The following is a 21978-nucleotide window of genomic DNA, read 5'->3' on the forward strand; positions in this document are numbered from 1 at the left end:
GACTAGAAACTTTAATATTTATATGTAACATGACAAAATCTAATATTAATTACATCAACTCTGAATAATACAAAACCTTAGATCATTTAATTCTTTTATCCTTATCCCCAACTTTTTATGCCATTGTTGCTGTGTATTTTAATTCTCTTTACATATTTTAAATACATTTTAAAAAATTTAATGTTTATTTATTTTTGAGAGAGAGACAGAGACAGAGTGTGAGTGGGAGAGGGCTAAGGGGCAGGGGGAGACACAGAATCTGAAGCAGGCTCCAGGCTCTGAGCTGTCAGCGCAGAGCCTGACATGGGGCTCTAACTCAGAAACAGTGAGATCATGACCTGAGCTGAAGTGGGACACTCAACCGACTGAGACACCCAGGTGCCTCTAAATAAAAATTTTTTTGTAAAAAATTTTATTGAGGCAAAACATACATAAAATGCCTAGATTTTAAGTAAACCTCAATGAATTTTTACAAAGAAATACCCCTCTGAAACCATCACTCAAATTAAGATACAGATTATTTCTTGTGCACCAGAAATCTCCTTCATGCCCTGTCAAGTCAATACCACCAATGTTAAACCAAAATTTCTATTTCTTTTTAAAAAATTTTTTAACGTTTATTTATTTTTGAGACAGAGAGAGACAGAGCATGAATGGGGGAGGGTCAGAGAGAGGGAGACACAGAATCTGAAACAGGCTCCAGGCTCTGAGCTGTCAGCACAGAGCCCGACATGGGGCTCGAACTCACGGACCATGAGATCATGACCTGAGCTGAAGTCGGCCGCTTAACCGACTGAGCCACCCAGGCGCCCCCAAAATATCTATTTCTATCACCAAAGACTATTTTTTCATTTTCCTGAACTTCATATAAATAAAATCATATATATTTATATGCATAATACATACATACATACATACATACATACATACATACATACATACATATACTAGTTGGGTTCTGACTGCCTTCTCAACATAATTTCTGTGGTATTTATCTAGTTTGTTGCACTTAGCAGTAATTAAATCTTTTCCATTGTTTTTAAATATTATATTATCTAAATATGCCATTTTTTAGGAATACTGTATGGGTTTTGTGTGTGTGTGTGTGTGTGTGTGTGTGTGTGTGTATGCTTTTAGTACAAATGTCCACTCATTTATTTTGAGTATTTACAGTCAGTTCTGTCATAATATAACATACGTGTTCTTATAAATCACTGCTCTAAGGAAAATGTCACAATAAAACCCATAACACTTATGAGAAAAATGGGAGTAAGGACATAATACTAAAAAATATTGTCAGTGATACAAAAAATAAAAAGAAGGACCTAATGTTTAAAAAATAGTGTAATATTACACGTCAGATAATTACACAAACACTAATGAATATGATACTTTACCTTGAAGAAGACATGACATTTCATTGTGGAAGGTATTAGCTTGTGGGTTATTGTGAAATGGTGGGCAGAGGATTATCTGAAATCAGGTGAAAGGTAACACCAGATATGAGTAGGTGTGACTTTCCTTGCTTTGATATTGGCCTCTGATCTTCCACAACCTTTAAATACTTGGGCATGTTTTGTTTTGTTTTGTTTTTGCCTTTGGATTGTGGGTCTTTCAAGGTTTTCATCAAAATTGCAATTGTTATTTCAGTGTGTTGCTTTCCTCCTCAATTAACTTTAGGATCATGGCTGGAAACTTTTTTGTGGCTTTCTCATCTGCATGTGTGGTTTCCCCCAAGGGCTGAAGGCTTTGGAAATTATAGTGATGTTTGAAATCACTAAACCAGCAACTAAGAGCACTAAAAGGAGCCACTTCTACAGGATTTGGTGATTTCTTTTAAGGTCCTCAGATATAAATAGTATTGTCTTTTTTTGTTTGTAGTCCTTGGCATTTGAACCAGGACACTTAGATATATTTGGGATGTTGAGTGTGTGTTTGTTTATACAGAAAAGGTTGTAGTTACAAACAGATAATAAAATACAACTTTGTAGGATAACACACCCAGTGGACTGAGGTACCTGGTGGATGTTTGAGTGTATTTTGGGTACTACTTAGTGGATTGTTTCAGCTGGGTACAGGTTCTATTATTCCATCTTGTGTTTCTTTTTTTTTTGTTGTTTATTTACTTATTTTGAGAGAGAGAGAGAGAGAGAGAGAGAGAGAGAGAGAGAGAGAGAGTGTGTGAGCAGGGGAGGGGCAGAGAGAGAGGGAGAGAGAGAATCCCAAGCAGGCTCTGTGCTGTTAGTGCAGATCCCCACACTGAACTCAATCCCATGAACCGTGAGATCATGACCTGAGCCAAAATCAAGAGTCGGACACCCAACCGACTGAGCCACCCATTGCGGAACAATGTGCAAATTGTTCCCTAATAAATCAATCAAACTGAAACAAATTCAAATTTTCAAAATGAGTGTTATTGCAGAATTGACTGCAAGTGGGAATGGAACTGACTGGTCATGAGGCATCCAGTGTTTATAGGGTACCAGTTGTTCATCTTTAGCTAGTGCCAAAAAATCTTCCGATATTCATCCCGCCAGCGGTATGTATGAAGTCCAGTCACTCCGCATCCTCACCCACAACTCTATTTTGTCTGTTTTTGTTGTTGCTGTTGTTGTTTTAGTTATTCTGGAATGTGTGTAACTGAATCTCATTGTAGTTTTTATTTGTATTTACCTAAGGACTAACGATAATGAGGCCATTTTCACAAGCTTATTTCCTGTTTATATACACCCAATGTGAAATACGTATGTAAGTATTTTCCATGTAATTATAAATTATTCCTCATTTGGAAGTAGGCAAAGTAGCAGAGTAGTCACAAACACAGGTCTTAACACCAGGTAGACTTGAGTGTAAAGCCTAGCTGTGCCTCTAGCAAGCAGTGTGATTCTGTACTAATTTCTTTGCCTTTCATGTTAAGTGCTCAAAAATGGCGTTTATTACTATTTTCAACTGAAGCATGTACTTTCATCACGTGGATGTAGCTTAATTTTCATGAAGAAAATATACTGGGGGAATTTATCTGAAGTTGGAACCAGAATAGTTACTATAGTGAACGGTTTTTTGGAGCCTTTCTCAAATTTGGATGTTTGGCCAAATCTTTATTTTTTTAAGGTTTTTTTTTTTTTTTATTTTGAGAGAGAGCACATGAATGGAGTGGGGGGGCAGGGAGAGAGAGAGAGGGAGACAGAGAATCCCAAGCAGGCTCTGCACTATCAGTGCAGGGCCCGACTCGGGGCTTCATCTCACAGACCATGAAATCATGACCTGAATGGAAATCAAGAGTCAGATGCTTAACCAACTGAGTCACCCAGGCGCCCCTGGTCAAATATTTAGTAGTGGCTGGTGTTACAGGATCCGAAGTGGGAAGGAGTTTGTAGGCCTGAATAATGAGGAGATGTCCCTTGGTAATGAAATCAGGAGTATCTGTTTATTTGTCAGTAGAAATTTGTGCTTCTATGAATATTTTACTAGACTCAGCAAGATTTCTTCTTGCAGATTTTTTAAAAGAGTGTAAGCTGTTGTTCTCAACGCACCTGACTCACACAGACTAAAACATTCCACCCGGCTATTGACTAAGTCAAGGCACTGGTTTGCTTCAAGGATTTACATTTTCCTGAGTGTGGAAATGACCTTTCAGGATTCTATGTCTGGTACTGTGTGAGAATAGGGTACCTTCCCACTCCACAGACTATGTTACACCTGTTCACTCTTCAATTATTAAGAAGGAATTTAAACTGCCACGTGTTATATTTTGGTTCAGGATGATTTTCAATCTTCTTGACCTTCCCTTGGAGTAACAACAGCTCCCATTCATGTGCTATTGCTGCTGGGTTAGTGATGCAAGAGTCAGAAGGGTTTAACATAAGCCCTGTGCTCCTCCTTGCCCAGGATGCCATATTTTTTGACTGGCTAACATTTCCCCCTCTCTGGGCCATTATACTTACACATATCTTTTGGCAGTGTTCAAATTCCTCTCAAATTATTATTTTTTTCATCACCTCCATGACATATGGTACTCCAATGTTGATGTTACAAAGATGTTCTTATATAGCCACATTTTTAATCATCCAGTTAGCAGAGATTTTAGTGCCCAAGGTTGAGAAAACTATTCCTCACATTGAGTTATACAAAGGTATCTGTTCATGAATGAATGAAAACCTCAGACCTACATTATCCATGGGGATGGGAACCTGGAGAGCACCTAGGTAGGGGAGCCTGGAGCAGAGGTTTAAGGTATAACTAGGTTATAGCAGGAAGGAAGAAGTCTGAATGGCTCAGGCCCAGAAGAACCTAAGTCTGGCAGAGACTTTGTAGACCAAAGGAGAAGCTGGTGACCTCTGTGTAGGCCAGTGTAAGCCAGTAGGCCAGTGTTAGGCGGGCTGTATCCAAATCTCTGGTGTAGCTATAAAAATAAAACAGATTGCTGAACTCTGGACCCAACAGTTTTGATTTAGGAGTTTCATAAAATGACATAGGAATGTGGTATTTTTATAAAGCCCTGTAGGAAATTCTGAGATGCCATCAATGGTATAGAGATCATAAAATACATTGGTTAAAGGCTAAATTCTTGGGGATCAACAGTTTGAGTGAAACCTGAAGGCTAAAGAGATATCCAGGAAGATGGTTGAAAACAAGCCTAAAGATATGGTAACCCTGCACTGAAGTGGGTTTTCAAGGTTTTTTTTAAAAATAATTTTATTTTTTTAATTTACATCCAAATTAGTTAGCATATAGTGCAACAATGATTTCAGGAGTAGATTCCTTAATGCCCATTACCCATTTAGCCCATCCCCCCTCCCACAACCCCTCCAGTAACTCTCTGTTTATTCTTCATATTTAAGAGTCTCCTATGTTTTGTCCCCCTCCCTGTTTTTATATTATTTTTGCTTCCCTTCCCTTATGTTCGTCTGGTCTGTGTCTTAAAGTCCTTATATGAGTGAAGTCGTATTGTATTTGTCTTTCTCTGACTGACTAATTTCGCTTAGCATAAGACCCTCTAGTTTCATCCATTTAGTTGCAAATGCCAAGATTTCATTCTTTTTGATTGCTGAGTAATACTCCATTGTATATATATACCACATCTTCTTTATCCATTCATTCATCGATGGACATCTGGGCTCTTGCCATACTTTAGCTATTGTTGATAGTGCTGCTATAAACATTGGGGTGCATGTGTCCCTTTGAAACAGCATACCTATATCCCTTGGATAAAAACCTAGTAGTGCAATTGCTGGGTCATAAGGTAGTTCTATTTTTAGTTTTTTGAGGAACCTCCATACTGTTTTCCAGAGTGGCTGTACCAGCTTGCATCCCCACCAACAATGCAAAAGAGATCCTCTTTCTCCGCATCCTCGCCAACATCTGTTGTTGCCTGAGTTGTTAATGTTAACCATTCTGACAGGTGTGAGGTGGTATCTCATTGTGGTTTTGATTTGTATTTCCCTAATGATGAGTGATGTTGAGCATTTTTTCATGTGTTGGTTGGCCATCTGGATGTCTTCTTTGGAGAAGTGTCTATTCATGTCTTTTGCCCATTTCTTCACTGGATGCTTTGTTTTTTGGGTGTTGAGTTTGATAAGTTCTTTATAGATTTTGGATACTAAGCCTTTATCTGATATTTCACTTGCAAAAATCTTCTCCCATTCTGTCGGTTGCCTTTTATCTTTGCTGATTGTTTCCTTCGCTGTGCAGACGCTTTTTATTTTGATGAGGTCCAAATAGTTCATTTTTGCTTTTGTTTCCCTTGCCTCTGGAGACGTGTTGAGTAAGAAGTTGCTGTGGGCAAGATCAAAGAGGTTTTTGCCTGCTTTCTTCTCAAGGATTTTCATGACTTCCTGTCTTACATTGAGGTCTTTCATCCATTTTGAGTTTATTTTTGTGTATGGTGTAAGAAAGTGGTCCAGGTTCATTCTTCTGCATGTCGCTGTCCAGTTTTCCCAGCACCACTTGCTGAAGGGACTGTCTTTATTCCATTGGGTATTCTTTCCTGCTTTGTCAAAGATTAGTTGGCCATATGTTTGTGGGTACATTTCTGGGTTCTCTATTCTGTTCCATTGATCTGAGTGTCTGTTTTTGTGCCAGTACCATACTGTCTTAATGATTACAGCTTTGTAGTATAACTTAAAGTCCGGGATTGTGATGCTCCTGCTTTGGTTTTCTTTCTCAAGATTGCTTTGGCTATTTGGGGTCTTTTCTGGCTCCATACAAATTTTAGGATTATTTGTTCTAGCTATGTGAAGAATGCTGGTGTTATTTTGATAGGGATTGCATTGAATATGTAGATTGCTTTGGGTAGTATCAACATTTTAACAGTATTTGTTCTTCTTATCCAGGAGCATGAAATCTTTTTCCATTTCTTTGTGTCTTCTTCAATTTCTTTCATAATCTTTCTATAGTTTTCAGTGTATAGATTTTTCACCTCTTTGGTTAGATTTATTCCTAGGTATTTTATAGTTTTTATTGCAGTTTTAAATGGGATCGATTCCTTGATTTCTCTTTCTGTTGCCTCATTGTTGGTGTATAGGAATGCAGCCGATTTATGTGCATTGATTTTATATCCTGTGACTGCTGAATTCATGAATCAGTTCTAGTGGGGTTTTTTGGTGGAATCTTTTGGGTTTTCCATATAGAGTATCATGTCATCTGTGAAGAGTGAAAATTTGACCTCCTCCTGGCTGATTTGGATGCCTTTTGTTTCTTTGTGTTGTCTGGTTGCAGAGGCAAAGACTTCTAATACTATGTTGAATAACAGTGGCGAGAGTGGACATCCTTGTCTTGTTCCTGACCTTAGGGGGAAAGCTCTCAGTTTTTCCCCATGGAGGATGATATTAGCATTGTGTCTTTTGTATCTGGCTTTTATGATCTTGAGGTATGCTCCTTCTACCCTACTTTCTTGAGGGTTTTTATCAAGAAAGTGTGCTTTATTTTGTCAAATGCTTTCTCTGCATTTATTGAGAGGATCATATGGTTCTTGTCCTTTCTTTTATTGATGTGATGAATCATATTGGTTGTTTTGCGGATATTGAACCAGCCCTGTATCCCAGGTGTAAATCCCACTTGGTTGTGGTGAATAAATTTTTTTATAAAATTTTTTTAACGTTTATTTATTTTTGAGGGAAGAGAGAGACAGAGAATGAGTAGGGTAGAAGCAGAGAGAGAGGGAGACACCAAACCTGAAGCAGGCTCCAGGCTCTGAGTTGTCAGAACAGATCCTGATGTGGGGCTCAAAGCTACAAACTGTGAGATCATGACCTGAGCTGAAGTCGGACATTCAACTGACTGACCCACCCAGGTGCCCTCGTTGTGAATAATTTTTTAAATACATTGCTGGATCCAGTTGGATAATATCTCGTTGAGGATTTTTGCATCCATGTTCATCAGGGAAAGTGGTCTATAGTTCTCCTTTTTAGTGGGGTCTCTGTCTAGTTTTGGAATCAAGGTAATGTTGGCTTCATAGACAGAGTTTGAAAGTTTTCCTTTCCTTTCTTTTTTTTGAAACAGCTTTAAGAGAAGAGGTATTAACTCTTCCTTAAATATTTGGTAGAATTCCCCTGGAAAGCCATCTGGCCCTGGACTCTTGTTTTTTGGGAGATTTTTGATTACTAATTTGATTTCTTTACTGGTTATGGGTCTGTTCAAATTTTCTATTTCTTCCTGTTTCAGTTTTGGTAGTGTATATATTTCTAGGAATTTGTCCATTTCTTCCAGGTTGCCCATTTTCTTGGCATATAATTGCTCATAATACTCTCTTATTATTGTTTTTATTTCTGCTGTGTTGGTTGTGATCTCTTCTCTTTCATTCTTGATTTTATTTATTTGGGTCCTTTCCTTTTTCTTTTTGATAAAACTGGCTAGTGGTTTATCAATTTTGTTGATTCTTTCAAAGAACCAGCTTCTGGTTTCATTGATCTGTTCTACTGGTTTTTGTTTGTTTGTTTGTTTTTTTGGTTTTGATAGTATTAATTTCTGTTCTAATCTTTATTATTTCCTGTCTTCTTCTGGTTTTGGGTTTTATTTGCTGTTCTTTGTCCAGCTTTTCAAGATGTAAGGTTAGGTTGGTTATCTGAGATCTTTCTTCCTTCTTTAGGAAGGCCTGGATTGCTATATACTTTCCTCTTATAACCACCTTTGCTGTGTCCCAGAGGTTTTGGGTTGTGGTGTTATCATTTTCATTGGCTTTCATGAACTTTTTAGTTTCCTCTTTAACTTCTTGGTTAGCCCATTCATTCTTTGGTAGGATGTTCTTTAGTCTCCAAGTGTTTGTTACCTTTCCAAATTTTTTCTTGTGGTTGATTTCGAGTTTCATAGCGTTGTGGTCTGAAAATATGCATGGTATGATCTTGATCATTTTGTACTTGTTGAGGGCTGATTTGTTTCACAGTATGTGGTCTGTTCTGGAGAACGTTCCTTGGGCACTGGAGAAGAATGTATATTCTGCTGCTTTAGGATGAAATGTTCTGAATATATCTGTTAAGTCCATCAGGTCCAGTGTGTCATTCAAAGCCATTGTTTCCTTGTTCCTAATAAAAAAATAGATGATCTGTCCATTGCTGTGAGTGGGGTGTTGAAGTCCCCTACTATTATGGTATTACTATCAATGCGTTTCTTTATGTTTGTGATTAATTGATTTATATATTTGGGTGTTATCACATTTGGTGCATAAATGTTTACAATTGTTAGGTCTTCTTGGTGGATACACCCTTTGATTATGATATAATGCCCTTCTGCATCTCTTGATACAGTCTTTATTTTAAAGTCTAGATTGTCTGATATAAGTATGGCTACTCCAGCTTTCTTTTGTTGACCATTAGCATGATAGATGGTTCTCCATCCCCTTACCTTCTTTTTTTTTTAATTTTTTTGTTAAGTTTATTTATTTTTGAGACAGAGAGAGACAGAGCATAAACGGGGGAGGGGCAGAGAGAGAGAGGGAGACACAGAATCAGAAGCAGGCTCCAGGCTCTGAGCCATCAGCCCAGAGCCTGACGCGGGGCTTGAACTCACGGACCGCGAGATCGTGACCTGAGCTGAAGTCATACGCTTAACCGACTGAGCCACCCAGGTGCCCTTCCATCCCTTTACTTTCAATCTGAAGGTGTCTTTAGGTCTAAAGTGGGTCTATTGTAAACAGCATATAGATGGATCTTGTTTTCTTATCCATTCTGTTACCCTATGTCTTTTGATTGGAGCATTTAGTCCATTGACGTTTACAGTGAATACTGAAAGATATGAATTCATTGCCATTATGTTGCTTGTAGAGTTGGAGTTTCTAGTGGTGTTCTCTGGTCCTTTCTTGTCTTTGCTGCTTTTGGTATTTATTTATTTATTTATTTATTTATTTATTTATTTAACCTTTTCTCCCCTCAGAGAGTCCCCCTTAAAATTTCTTGCAGGGCTGGTTTAGTGGTCATAAATTCCTTTAATTTTTGTTTGTCTGGGAAACTTATTATCTCTCCTTCTATTTTGAATGGCAGCTTTGCTGGATAAAAAAAATTCTTGGCTGCATATTTTTCTGATTCAGCACATTGAATATATCTTGCCACTCCTTTCTGGCCTGCTAAGTTTCTGTGGATAGGTCTCTTGCAAACCTGATCTGTCTTCCCTTGTAGGTGAAAGACTTTTTTTCCCTTGCTGCTTTCATGATTCTCTCCTCACCTGAGTATTTTGTGAATTTGACTATGATATGTCTTGTTGATGGTCAGTTTTTGTTGAATCTAATGGGAGTCCTCTGTGATTCCTGAATTTTGAGGTCTGTATCTTTCCCCAGGTTAGGAAAGTTTTCTGCTATGATTTGCTTACATAACCCTTCTCCCCCTATTTCTCTCTCTTCCTTTTCTGGGACCCCTCTGATTCTGATGTTCTTTTTTAATGAGTCATTGATTTCTCTAATTCTAAAATCGTGCTCTTTTGCCTTAATGTCCATCTTTTTTTCTGCTTCATTATTCTTCTTAAGTTTGTCCTTTATATTGCTGATTCTCTGTTCTGCCTCATCCATCCTTGCTGCCATGGCATCCATTCAAAATTGCAGCTCAGTTATAACATTTTTTATTTCATTCTGACTAGCTTTTACTTCTTTTATCTCTGCAGAAAGGGATTCTAATCTATTTTTGACTCCAGCTAGTATTCTTGTTATTGGGATTCTAAATTCTGGTTCAGACCTCTTGCTTGTATCTGTGTTGGTTAAGTCCCTGGCTGTCATTTCTTCCTACTCTTTCTTTTGGGGCGAATTCCTTTGTTTTGTCATTTTGAAGAGAGAAAAGGAATTAATGAGGTAAACAAAATTAAAATTAAAAACATTAAAATTAAAAAATTAAAAACACACACACGCAAAAAATCGAATAAATGATGCTAGACCCTAGGTGTGTTTTGGTCTGGGGCTTGATAGATTAGAGAAAAAAGGGGAAAGAAAAAAAAGGAAATCGTTTGAAAATTTGAAAAAATGAATACACTGAAATGATGGAGGTAATATAGAATTTGAACATTTTAAACAAAAGTAAAAAATAGTAGAAAAAATGTTAAAGAAAAATATTTTTAATAAAAATGAATTTTTCTCTCTCTGTAGTCAAGAAAAAGAAACAAAAAAGAGAAAAAAGTGAAAGAAGGAAAGAAAGAAAATTGAATAGAAGGACCGGCGAACAGACCAAAATATGACTGAAATAACTGAAATAACTTTATTTTCCCCTAGAAGTCAAAGTTTGAAGCACTTTATAGTCCATAAACTCAGCAGGCGGAGAGACTTGTGTTCCTGAAGAGGGAGGTTGGCCCAGTTGGGCGGGGCTTAGTGTAATGGCTCCATTCTCCACTAGATGGTGCTAACACTTGCTGGGGTGGATTGTTGTGGCGCTTGTAGGTGCGTGTGTGTATGCCCGGCAGCGGTGAAAATGGCGTCTCCCAGCTACCCAGTTTCTAGTATCAGAACTCTATTCTCCCCAATCAGCAATTGCCCACCCATCCTTTGTCTTTGGCTTCCATCCACTCCCAACTTCTATACAGTCCATGACCAAGCCCCAAGCACACCACCTCTCTCCTGAGTTTTGTCTCAGATGTGGCTGTTTTTCCTGACCCCTTACTTCTGAGGGACTGCAGCTTTGACCCATTCCGCCCCCCCCCCCCCCCCCGTGGAGGGTCTCAGTGAGCTATGGCCGGGTGCTAGCCACACCCAGGAATGTTTGCAGCTCTGTGCTACTGCTGATGCCCAGAGACTGCGGCTGGGTGCCAGCCTGCCCCAGAAAAAGTTTATGAGATAGTGTAGCAGCAGTGCCTTAGGGATTATGGAAAATCACAGCACACACCTGGCACCAGGCTTCACCCTTAATGACCTTGTTCCAGCACCCACGAATGTGGTTGTTCTCCCGAGTCCACTAGGGTTTTGTCTTTGGGGGACCACACAGCCTCTACCAGGTGTCTTCCCAGCAGGGGAACCACCTCTCCCTGTGTGGCCTGAAGAACACGGACTCCACTCTGCTCCTGGGATTCACCCTTCTCACCAGAGCACCATGAGGTATTGAGCTGTGGAGTTTTAGACTCTGTGCTCCCCCTGTTTATAGTCCTAGTGGAATTTAAACCCTCTCCTTTCTCTTTTCTCCTTTCTGCCTTTTAGTTCAGCCCCTGTGGCTGTTTCCACTTTTCCACTTTCTCTCTAGCTGCTTTGGTGGAGGTGCTTTTCCCATATTCTGTAGCCCCCATCTCTCTCTGCATTCAAAAGCAGCTTCCTGCCCTCTGCAGCTTCTCTCTCCCCAGTTCTCCTCTCCATGCCATGTACCTGCTGAATTCTGTGGTGCAGATTGTTGTGTTAATCCTCAGATCAGTTTTCTAGGTGTGCATGATGGTTTAGTGTTGGTCTGGCTGTATTTCATGGATGTGAGACACAAAAAACTTCCATGGTGTTTTGCCTTCTTGGCTCCTCCTCCTCAAGAATTTTTAGTAATGAATTTCAACTGAAGCCCTAATGAGCTTGGAGCTTTAGAATTTAGTAGACCATGGTTTCTCACATCCCCATGTAAATAAGAACTGCTTGAACAGGTAAAAAACAAAAACAAAAATAATGGGTCCATCTTAGAAATCCCAGATCAAAATCTCTGGGTATGCAGGGCTTTGACATTTTAAAATTTAAATGATTTTACTTATATTTCAAATAAGTATACTGTTTGTTAAGGAGATAGTTGAACATTATTATTGCATTATTTTGATGATCTTGGAGGAAACAGTATTGAAACAAGACGCCGAGAGATGTAGGGAGGGTAACGAGGGAAGCATTTTTTTTTAATTTTTTTTTAACGTTTATTTATTTTTGAGACAGAGAGAGACAGAGAGAGACAGAGCATGAATGGGGGAGGGGCAGAGAGAGAGGGAGACACAGAATCAGAAGCAGGCTCCAGGCTCTGAGCCATCAGCCCAGAGCCTGACGCGGGGCTCGAACTCGCAGACCGCGAGATTGTGACCTGAACTGAGGTCGGACGCTTAACTGACTGAGCCACCCAGGCGCCCCACAAGGGAAGCATTTTTACACATTTTCCTCCACTATCCCACACATAGACCTCATCCTCAGACAACTACCTGGGAAGTGAGGAGTAGGCTGTGCATGTGCCATATACAGAATGGCAAATTTTTGTAATTTTCTGAACACATCCCTGTGACCTGCTGCATCTGTGAATGTTTGCCTGCCCAGGATTCTACACCCACCCCCATTTCCACCCACAGGGCTCTGATGCACAGATATCATCTTCTCCAGAGAATCTTTCCTGATGGTCTTAGCCAAAGTGATCCCTCTTCCTTCTGGGGTCTCGCTGTAGTTGAAATTCATTGCAAAATTATAAATGCTTATTGTAGAAAAAAATGTAGCCAAACAAAAGAAAACAAAAATCATCATAATTTGACCACTGTTCTTATTCTAGTTCAGCTTTCAACTCTATTTTTCTTTCTCATTCTTTATTGACCAAAATATAATTATAAACTTATAATTGTGTAAATTTTATAAATTTATGATTTTCATATATATACATATACATATGCATGTATATCTATATACATATATATGTGAGGGAAATTTTTTTTTTAATCTCTCTAAATCAAATATATTTGGAAATACATCCTAGCTACTAGACTTTTCTTCCTAGCTAATCTTCCTTTTTGGTGATGAACTTAGATTCCTATTATGTAGCTCTCCCAGTATACCAGCCTCCTTTGGGTCTATACACTCACTCTTATGCCCTGATCTGTCGAATTCCTAAGAGATAACATAATTTGTGGACCTCAGACTCAGCACACCAACATATATAAGAATGGGGAGGGAATGATATCTCATAGTTCTTCCTATAGCAGCAGAAGCAACAATAAAAACTCACAAACCAGTATTTCATTGAATTGTCTTGGCACATGTGTGCTCATGTGCATGTGCCCATATACACATGACATATGATTTATAAATGAATCCATACTGTATATCTTGTTCATATTACCACTGTTTGCTGTGCAATAGTTTAGAAATATTTGCCACTATAATTGGATTTCTTCTGCATTAATTAATTAATTGTATTGATTTATTTTTAATTTTTTTAAATATTTATTTATTATTGAGACACAGAGAGACACAGAGCATGAGCAAGGTAGGGGTAGAGAGAGGGGGAGACACAGAATCCGAAGCAGACTCCAGGCTCCGAGCTGTCAGCACAGAGCCTGACGCAGGGCTCAAACTCACAATCTATGAGATCATGACCTGAGCTGAAGTGAGTCGCTCAACCAACTGAGCCACCCAGGTGCCCTTTTATTTATTTTAAAGTTTGTTTATTTTTATTTTGAAAGAGAGAGAGAGAGCACTAGTGGGGGAGGGGCAGAGAGGAGAGACAGAATCCCAAGCAGGCTCCGCACTGTCAGTGCAGAGCTCGATGTGGGGCTCAAACTCACAAGCCATGAGATCATGACCTGAGTCAAGATCAAGAGTCAGATGCCTAACCGACTGAGCCACCCAGGTGGCCCATCTTCTTCATATTTTAAAGGCTACCTAACATATAAGAACAGAACTTATTTATTTAACCAATCCCTTACTTAAACATTTTAAAAAGTTTTTAAGTTTATTTATTTTGTGTGTGTGTGTGAGAGAGAGAGGGCACGAGCTGGGTAGGGGTAGAGAGAGAGACAGAAAATCCCAAGCAGACTTCACACTGTCAGCGCGGAGCCTAATGCGGGGCTTGAACTAATGAACTGGGAGATCATGACCTGAGCTGAAGCCATACCCTTAGCCATCTGAACCAGCCAGGCACCCCACCCCTTATTTAAATATTTAGTTATCTTCAATTGTAACTCTTTCAAGGAATACTGTAATAATTCCCTGACTTGAATATAAGAACCATGAGGGTGGATATAGGGTGTGTGTGTGTGTATGTGTGTGTGTTTATTTCACTGCCGTATTCTCAGTGTCTAGAGCAGTGCTCAGAGTGAAAAAGTCTCAATAAATTGTAGATGATAAAAGAATAAGTAAATCATTATTCCTGGATGTGGAATTACTAGGTTAAGAAGTTCCAGTTCCAAAGTACTTTTTCCAAAATGACACCTCCTAGAACAATGTATTGCATTGCCAGTTACCCTACATTCTTACCCACATTGAGAGTGATTAATTCAAACAACAAACACCATCTTTTCCCCATTACATTACATTATGCCATGAATTGTGTTCTGACTTTTATTCTTTGCTTGAGTATGATAATTGCATCTCCTTTGCAGGTCCTCCTCGTCCTTAAGCTTTCAATCTTGGATGACCCTCACTTGCTAAGATCATCTATCCTAATGGTTTTTATGTGGTAATGACTCCCAAATTGTATCTCCAGCCCTGACCTTTCCCCCTGAATTCCAGACATGTTCATTTAATAGCCTGCATAACAGTTCACTGGATGTCATAAAGCATCACAGATTTCACACATCCGGGTCAAAACTTTTGATTCTCTGCATTCCCAAAACACTCCTCCCACAGCCTTCCACACATTTTAGCAAATGGCATCTCCAAGTACCCAGATGCTTAGGTCAAAACTTTGGAGTCATCAATGATAATGTTCTTTCTCTTGCAACCCACATCCAATCTCCCAGCAAATCCTGTGGTTTTACCATAAAAAGTATTTATAATGCTATCTCATTTCCCATCCCTAATTCCAACCCTTAGTCAGATCCCAAGCACCTGTCACCTGGACCACTGCCACATTTCCTAACTGTTCTCCTTGTTTCCACCTGTACCCTTATATAACCTATGCTACAGATAGCAGGCAGCATGCGATCCTTTAAAAACAAAGCAGATTTTATACTCCCGCCTCCAAAAACAAAACAAAACCCTTCCTGATGGCTTTCCATTATCTGTGGAATAAATTTCATTGCCCCTCCCCACTCATGGTCTAGGGAGCCCTAAGAGATCTGGTTTCCACAAAATTTTCTGATTTCAGTTTCTATCATTGTTTTTCTCCCTATTCTGCTTCATTTGCCTTGGCCTTCTTCTCGTCTTTGAAAACACCAGAGCAAACTCCTGCCTCGGGAGTTGTACTTGCGGTTCCTGCTTGGTAACCTCTACTGTAATGTACTTGAATGGTAGCCTCCTCTGTTCAGATGTTTCCTTTCCAGGGAGCTCTTCCATCATCACCTTGTTCCAATGATTACCCTCAGACTCTTTTTATCCCTTTGGCTTGCTCCATTTTTCACCATAGCACTTATAATCCAGCATTTTACTATATATTTCTTTATGATTTGCTTGTCTCTCCAAGAGGATGTAAGTCTCAAGGGGCAAAGAATTCCTATCTCCCATTTTCTGCTTTATCCAGAAGGCATAGAACAGTAACTCTCAAATAGGTGATCAATAAATATTTGTCAAAAGAACAAATGAGTGAATAAATTCCTTTCAGAATTTCAATTTCTTGAAACTTGGAAGCAATTTTCTTAGTTTGGGAGAAAGAATGTGTACATCTTAAAATTCCCATGTAACCTGGCAGCTTTTTAGCACATCCCGGTGGTGTTTGCTGAAAACTCTGTACACCCTGCAGCTCAGCTCTTGGCTGGGAGACAGTCTTCCCTTCATTTATTCACACCAAAGGAGGACAGCAGTGACAAGGAACTGAAGTCTAGGAGAGGTGGTCCTGTACAAATGTGGAAGAATCAGGAAAGCCTGAAGTTTCCTGCCTTTCCAGCCAGTCCAGCCCAGGAGAATAGAACCTTCCATTAATCTTGTTCAAGTGACTGGGCTTGCCACCTTTGGTGGTCATGAAATGACCACCTCTTCATCCCTCTTCCTGTCTAGATTCTGGCTCTTTTTAGGTATCTTGGGTCAGTAACTTGGGAACAAAGGTTTAACACTCTAGAAACCCATAAAGCAGATAGTTCTGTATCATGTCTTATCCATTTCCCTTTGCTCAGCAACAAAGAGCCCAGAGGACCAGGAGAAGTAAGAGGAAATGGAAAAATAAAGTTCTCTAATTCTAGGGGCTCCTGGGTGGCTCAGTCGGTTAAGCGTCCGACTTCAGCTCAGGTCATGTTCTCGCGGTCCATGAGTTTGAGCCCCGTGTCGGGCTCTGTCCTGACAGCTCAGAACCTGGAGCCTGTTTCAGATTCTGTGTCTCCCTCTCTCTCTGACCCTCCCCCGTTCATGCTGTGTCTCTCTCTGTCCCAAAAATAAACATTAAAAAAATTTTGTTTAAAAAGTTCTCTAATTCTAGACTCCTCCTTTTTGGAAGGCCTCAGAGTTCCTTCCCTTTCATAGATTTATGCTGGAAGCTTATATTTTTAAAGAATTCTTCAAACATTTCCAGACACATGCTAGTCCTCTACTGTGGGCATCTTTCTTTGGGGTCTTTCATGGTCCCTGATGAGCTCATTGTGTATGGAGCAAAGTGAAGATAGGGGACAGAGGTGAGGATTGAGACACAGCTGGGAGCAGTTGGAGGAAACACTGTGGTTTGTTTTTGTCACAGGAACTATCTCTGGGATTAGGGGAGGGGATCATTTCTGACTCAGTTACCCAATCCTGGTAGAGAGAGGGTTTTGGAGCAGAATATCTCAGAGGTAGAGATAGCTTCATGTCCCTCCAAAATTAGAAAGAAATAAGTTCCAGGGCCCTTTTTACAATGATATGGAAGCCACTGGTGTGTTTTTGAGCTGGAAGTCTGTGAAAAAATGGAGAAGTCAAAACTTTCTGGCTTTGGAATGAGAGCTACAGCATGCAGTTAAAGTATAGCTCCTGAGGAAGGATGAGAAAGAAGAGAGGACTTCTATCCGCCGGTTACAATTCTAAGCCAGAGGGCCACATGAACACACACACACACACACACACACACACACACAGCACCACACATAGTCATACACACAGTCACATACACAGTCACAGTCACATACACAGTCACACAGCCACACATATACACAATCACACATGCATTCATACACACACACACATACACACACAGGGAGCTGGGTCACTCTGTGCGGGAAGAAGGGAGGTTCCCTTTCTCATGTATTGGCATGTGCTTGGCATTTTCATATGGTTATGTCTCTGTCTCACAAAACCCCTTATGTAATACCTACTATTAAACCAATGTTACAAGTTAATTTGACAGAGGTAGTAAGTGGCCAGACTAAATCAATGTCTAGGTGTCTTGACTTGCAAAAGCCATCCCCTTCTCATTGTACTGTGCTGCCCCTCACAATTTAAAATTATGGTTTAATCTTTGTGGCCAACGTCTGCTCCAGGAATTCAGGACTAATATCTAACCTGGTAGCTCAGTTAAGTACAGGAGAATGAGTAAGCATTGCCTGCTGGGTTTTCTGAAGGGATGGAAAGGAGGAAGAGTGGTTTGTGAGTCTCTTAAGGCCACTTGACAGGGCTTCTTAGCACATCCTCTTAACCTTTCCAGGTACCCTTTGTGACAGAGTCTGCTTCTATAGGAAAAAGTCAACAGGATCTGCCCAATGGCACATGTCATGACTACATTGCCAGGACAGGAGGTGGGCTGTTCTTCCTGGTTTTATAGCCTAAATAATGTCCTTGTATCAGAGGTCAATTTAATCGACCTGTCTTCACTTGCTTGCCATATCAACCACTTCACTCACATGAAACAATGGTTGCTGACTTCTCTTTTGCCAGCCTGGCACTGTCCTTATCCAAGTCCTGCCCTCTCACTCTTAATCCTCTCTTCTGCTTTGTGGTATCTGCAAAGATTGGACGCCAGATACTTTTCCTGGTTAAGTCTTGGAGCTCTGGTTCTATTTGCAAATGGTTGCTGATACCGTCCTCCTCCCTCTGCATCCCGCACTGGGCCCCCCCCCCCCCCCCACCAAACTAGGAGCTTCGTCCATCTGGCTTGTACTCACTTTACCTATAAATTTCTGCTTCCCAGCCCTGGACACATTTTCAGAGAACTTAAGGAAATAATCAAAATGAGACTTATGGCATTTTTGCCCACTTTCTTCATCCCACCACTTTGGGTGAGACCAACTTACCCTGGTTTGCCTAGAACTTTCCATTTTAGCACTGAAAGTCTTTTAAGCTCGGAAACCTCTCAGTTCTTGACAAGTCAGGATGGTGACTACCCATATTCCTCTTCTTCCAGATCATCAGCTTCTGGATTAGCATGTCCTTCAGGTCTTGGGATAATTTAAGGGGACTCTATTACACTGGGAACAGGGCCAAGCAAGTACTAAAGTAATCCATTCCAGAGTGCTCTCTTTCTTTGAGATACTGTCCTTTAAATCTCCATTAGAATCTTTGCTATTGGAGACTTTCAGCTCAAGATGGCAAAATTGAACCACTTGTTTGCTTTCTTCTCTCTGTGAAATAAATCAGTGAAACAAAAACAAACAACAACAAATACACCATAGCAAAAAGAGAGGGATCGCTTTGTTATAAGATGCTTCTCCTCTTTTTTTTCCTTCAAATTTTTGTTTAAATTCTAGTTAGTTAACATATAGTGTAATATTGTTTCAGGAGTAGAATTTAGTGATTCATCACTTAAGATACAACTCACAGTGTTCAACACAAGTCCCCTCCTTAATACCCATCGCCCATTTAGCCCATTCCCCACCCACCTCACTCCACTTATTAGAATACGAGCTCAGAGATGCACATTACATTATACTTTGAGATCCTGGAGGTCAAGTTCTGTGCTATATTCTCCTTTCTATCTCCAGTTTCTGGCACAGAGTAGAACTCAAAATTCTTTATGAAATAGATGACTATGATTGGAAAATCTGAGAGAACAAAAGGAGCTCTAACATTGAAAACTTTGAGACCTGAATCATCACAATTTGAGACCTGAATCATAATTTCTTACACTCAGCACTGGTCGGGCCACCTGTGAAGAGTCGTGCTGAATTCTGAGAACTGATTCTCTCCACTCCAGCCTGGACCTCAGGTAAACTGTAGGCAACCAGTTGTAGAAGGTGGAAAGTAGGAGACACAGAGTGGGTCCTAACTTCAGGCAGCCTGTCCCAAACTACACAATTCACCCAGGCTCTGGAGAAAAAGAGAGGTTATCTTAGGATATTGTCCAAGTCCAATTCCTGGAATTACTTTGGCTGTGTCCCAGCTCTAGCCTGCAGGCATAGACATGTGACTGATGCCTGCTCAGGTAAACTTCCTTGATCTCTGGGAGACCTTGGAGAGGGGTGAAAGGAGAGGATAGGGCAGCTTGCCTATAAGTACTGTAGCAGTCGCCAGTTCTCGGAAGCAGTGGGTTGGATGAAATGACCTTTGGCAAACAGAGCAATATGAGGAGAAGGGTGAAAGGGAGAAAGGTGTGTTGAACTAGTGTTCTCAGCCCTCCGTGGTGACCGCTGTTTCTGTAGTGGCAGGTATGAGAATTTGAGAAAAAACTCTCATCATCAGAATGTCTAAGCCTTGCTTCCTGCCTTCACTGTGTGGGTTTACATTTGGGCTCCCCCTCTTCCACTAGGTATGGAGAAGAGCAGTGAGATTGGCTAGCTCATCTCCTTAAGGAAGTACACTTCCTTTTCCACTGGCAAAGGCATCATATCCCTGGAGGTATAGGGTGATATCTAAGGAGATGAGAAAGGAGGGGAAGTAGGTAGTTTTAGCTGCTCGCCATATTCTCCTTGGATGTAAATATCTGCAGGTATTGATAATGAGTCATAGGTATCAGAAGGGGAATGATGTGCAAGTTACATGTGCGTGTGACCTCACATGTTAGCCAAGCGCTGGTGACCACGGTCTGTCTGGAATTACTTTGCACATGTGTCTCTGTGTTGGTATTTACAATATAAGTCAGTGTCTTTCTGTGGGTCTGTGAGCTCCAGTATATGGGTGCCAAACACGTACATTCCCAGAACTGTGTGTGCACTGCTTTGCCTTATTTTCCTATTATAACCTTGGAAGTCCAAGCCCGGAGTAAATATCTAACTGCTGGCATAGGCCAGAAAGCCTTGGGCTACATCACTTATGACATTGGGCTCATTCTGCAGTGTTGTTTTTGGATGATTCAGGAGACATGAATCTTTGGGACAGAAAATTAACCTTGTGACTGCTGGTCAAGGAATAGGCCGGGCAGGACTGAGTCACTGCACCAGCTATTGAAGAAGGAACTGCTTTTCTAAACTCCTGAGGGATGTACCCCAAGAAACATATCCTTATAGTATATTCCAAACAGGCAGATGATTTAGATGGAGAAATGACTACCTGTATCTGTGTTTGTTTTTTTTTAACTACCTGTATCTTTAATGTTATGACCATTTTAGGGGCTGGGACAAAGCGAGATAGGAGATGTCCCCTCACTGAACATTGGAGGAACTGACTGAACAAAAAAAAGGGGAATACACTTGGAGGTGCGGTGTTGTAGAAGAAGGGTACTATTTGTTAAAGTCAGCTGCATCAGGATCACTGCATACATGATATACCAGTGTCACCACCCGTTCATAGAATCCAGGGATTCCAGTGAGAATGTAGCTTATTATACACCGTCTTACTTTCTCCATGAGCTCATTCCCTATTATGTATATTCTCATTCTGGAATTCTGCAATTCTGAAGGGAGAGATATAGGTATGTGGGAATAAGCTACTTCCTTCCTTTGAGCCAATACCGTCTGTTTTTGGCAACATAGGCCTAAAATATGGAGGATTAGCTGAGTGTTGTCAGAGAGCATCTGTGCAAGTAGCTGATGCTGATGACAAAAGCTGGAAGGATGCCATTAGTCATAGGCTCAGGAAGCCACTCATCAATTCTCCCAACAGTGCACTAAGAGCAAGTCTTCATGGTTTTTTGTTTGTTTGTTTTTTGTAGTTTTATGGTTTTATTAACACAAATGTGATGTGCACATAAGCTGTCTGTCTATTCATTTTCTTTGCTGTGCAGCCTGGCATTGGGATTCACGACTCTGATAGCCAGCTGAGCTTCTCGTTCCACTATGGCTTTACAGTTCTTGGAGGAGACATTGTAAGCAATCTCTTCACAGTAAGATTCATTGCACATCAGCAGCACCTCAAGCTCCTTGACTTGTGGACTAGAAACTTCTGAGAGCCACTGGACAGCATGTGTTTTGTTTTCTTGTTGCTCCCATAACCCATGTTGGGCATCAGGATCTGGCCCTTGAATCTTCTGCACATCCTATCATCAATGCCTCTGTGTTTCTGCCAGTTGCACTTAATTTTGACATACTGGTCTGACTGGTGCCAGATGAACTTCTTTATCCTCTTTTTAATGATCTTGGGCTTCACCAGAGGTCTGAGGGCAGCCATTATGCCTTCAAGAAAGAAGCAGAGATGGTATCATTGAGTCCTAGAAGGAAGCTTTCCTGCTCAGGCCTTGAACATTGTTGCAGACTGTCTTCCAATCTCCAGCTGCTGAGCAAACTGGGAGTAGAATGGGTACCTCTGCAAGGTTCGCTTTCTCTCCCATTTCCGAAGATGGCAGAATATTAACCACTCCCCAGACACGATCCTGGGAGAAGTCTTCATGGTTTTTGATGTGTGTGCACAATAAAATCACCTGGGAAGCCTCACCCAAT

General features: G+C 40.5%; 1 non-coding gene and 1 pseudogene across 1 annotated transcript; both read right to left on the reverse strand.

Annotated features, from left to right (window-relative positions):
• Window positions 1–21251: 21251 nt before the first annotated feature.
• On the reverse strand, window positions 21252–21897 carry LOC121028185 (60S ribosomal protein L32-like; annotated as a pseudogene).
• LOC121029010 (small nucleolar RNA SNORA7) lies at window positions 21782–21921 on the reverse strand. The gene has a single exon (XR_005789534.1). It is a non-coding gene; the product is annotated as a small nucleolar RNA SNORA7 (small nucleolar RNA).
• Window positions 21922–21978: the final 57 nt, after the last annotated feature.

Source organism: Herpailurus yagouaroundi, unplaced genomic scaffold, assembly GCF_014898765.1.
Source record: "Herpailurus yagouaroundi ecotype Mexico unplaced genomic scaffold, PumYag 100, whole genome shotgun sequence".
NCBI lineage: Eukaryota > Metazoa > Chordata > Mammalia > Carnivora > Felidae > Herpailurus > Herpailurus yagouaroundi.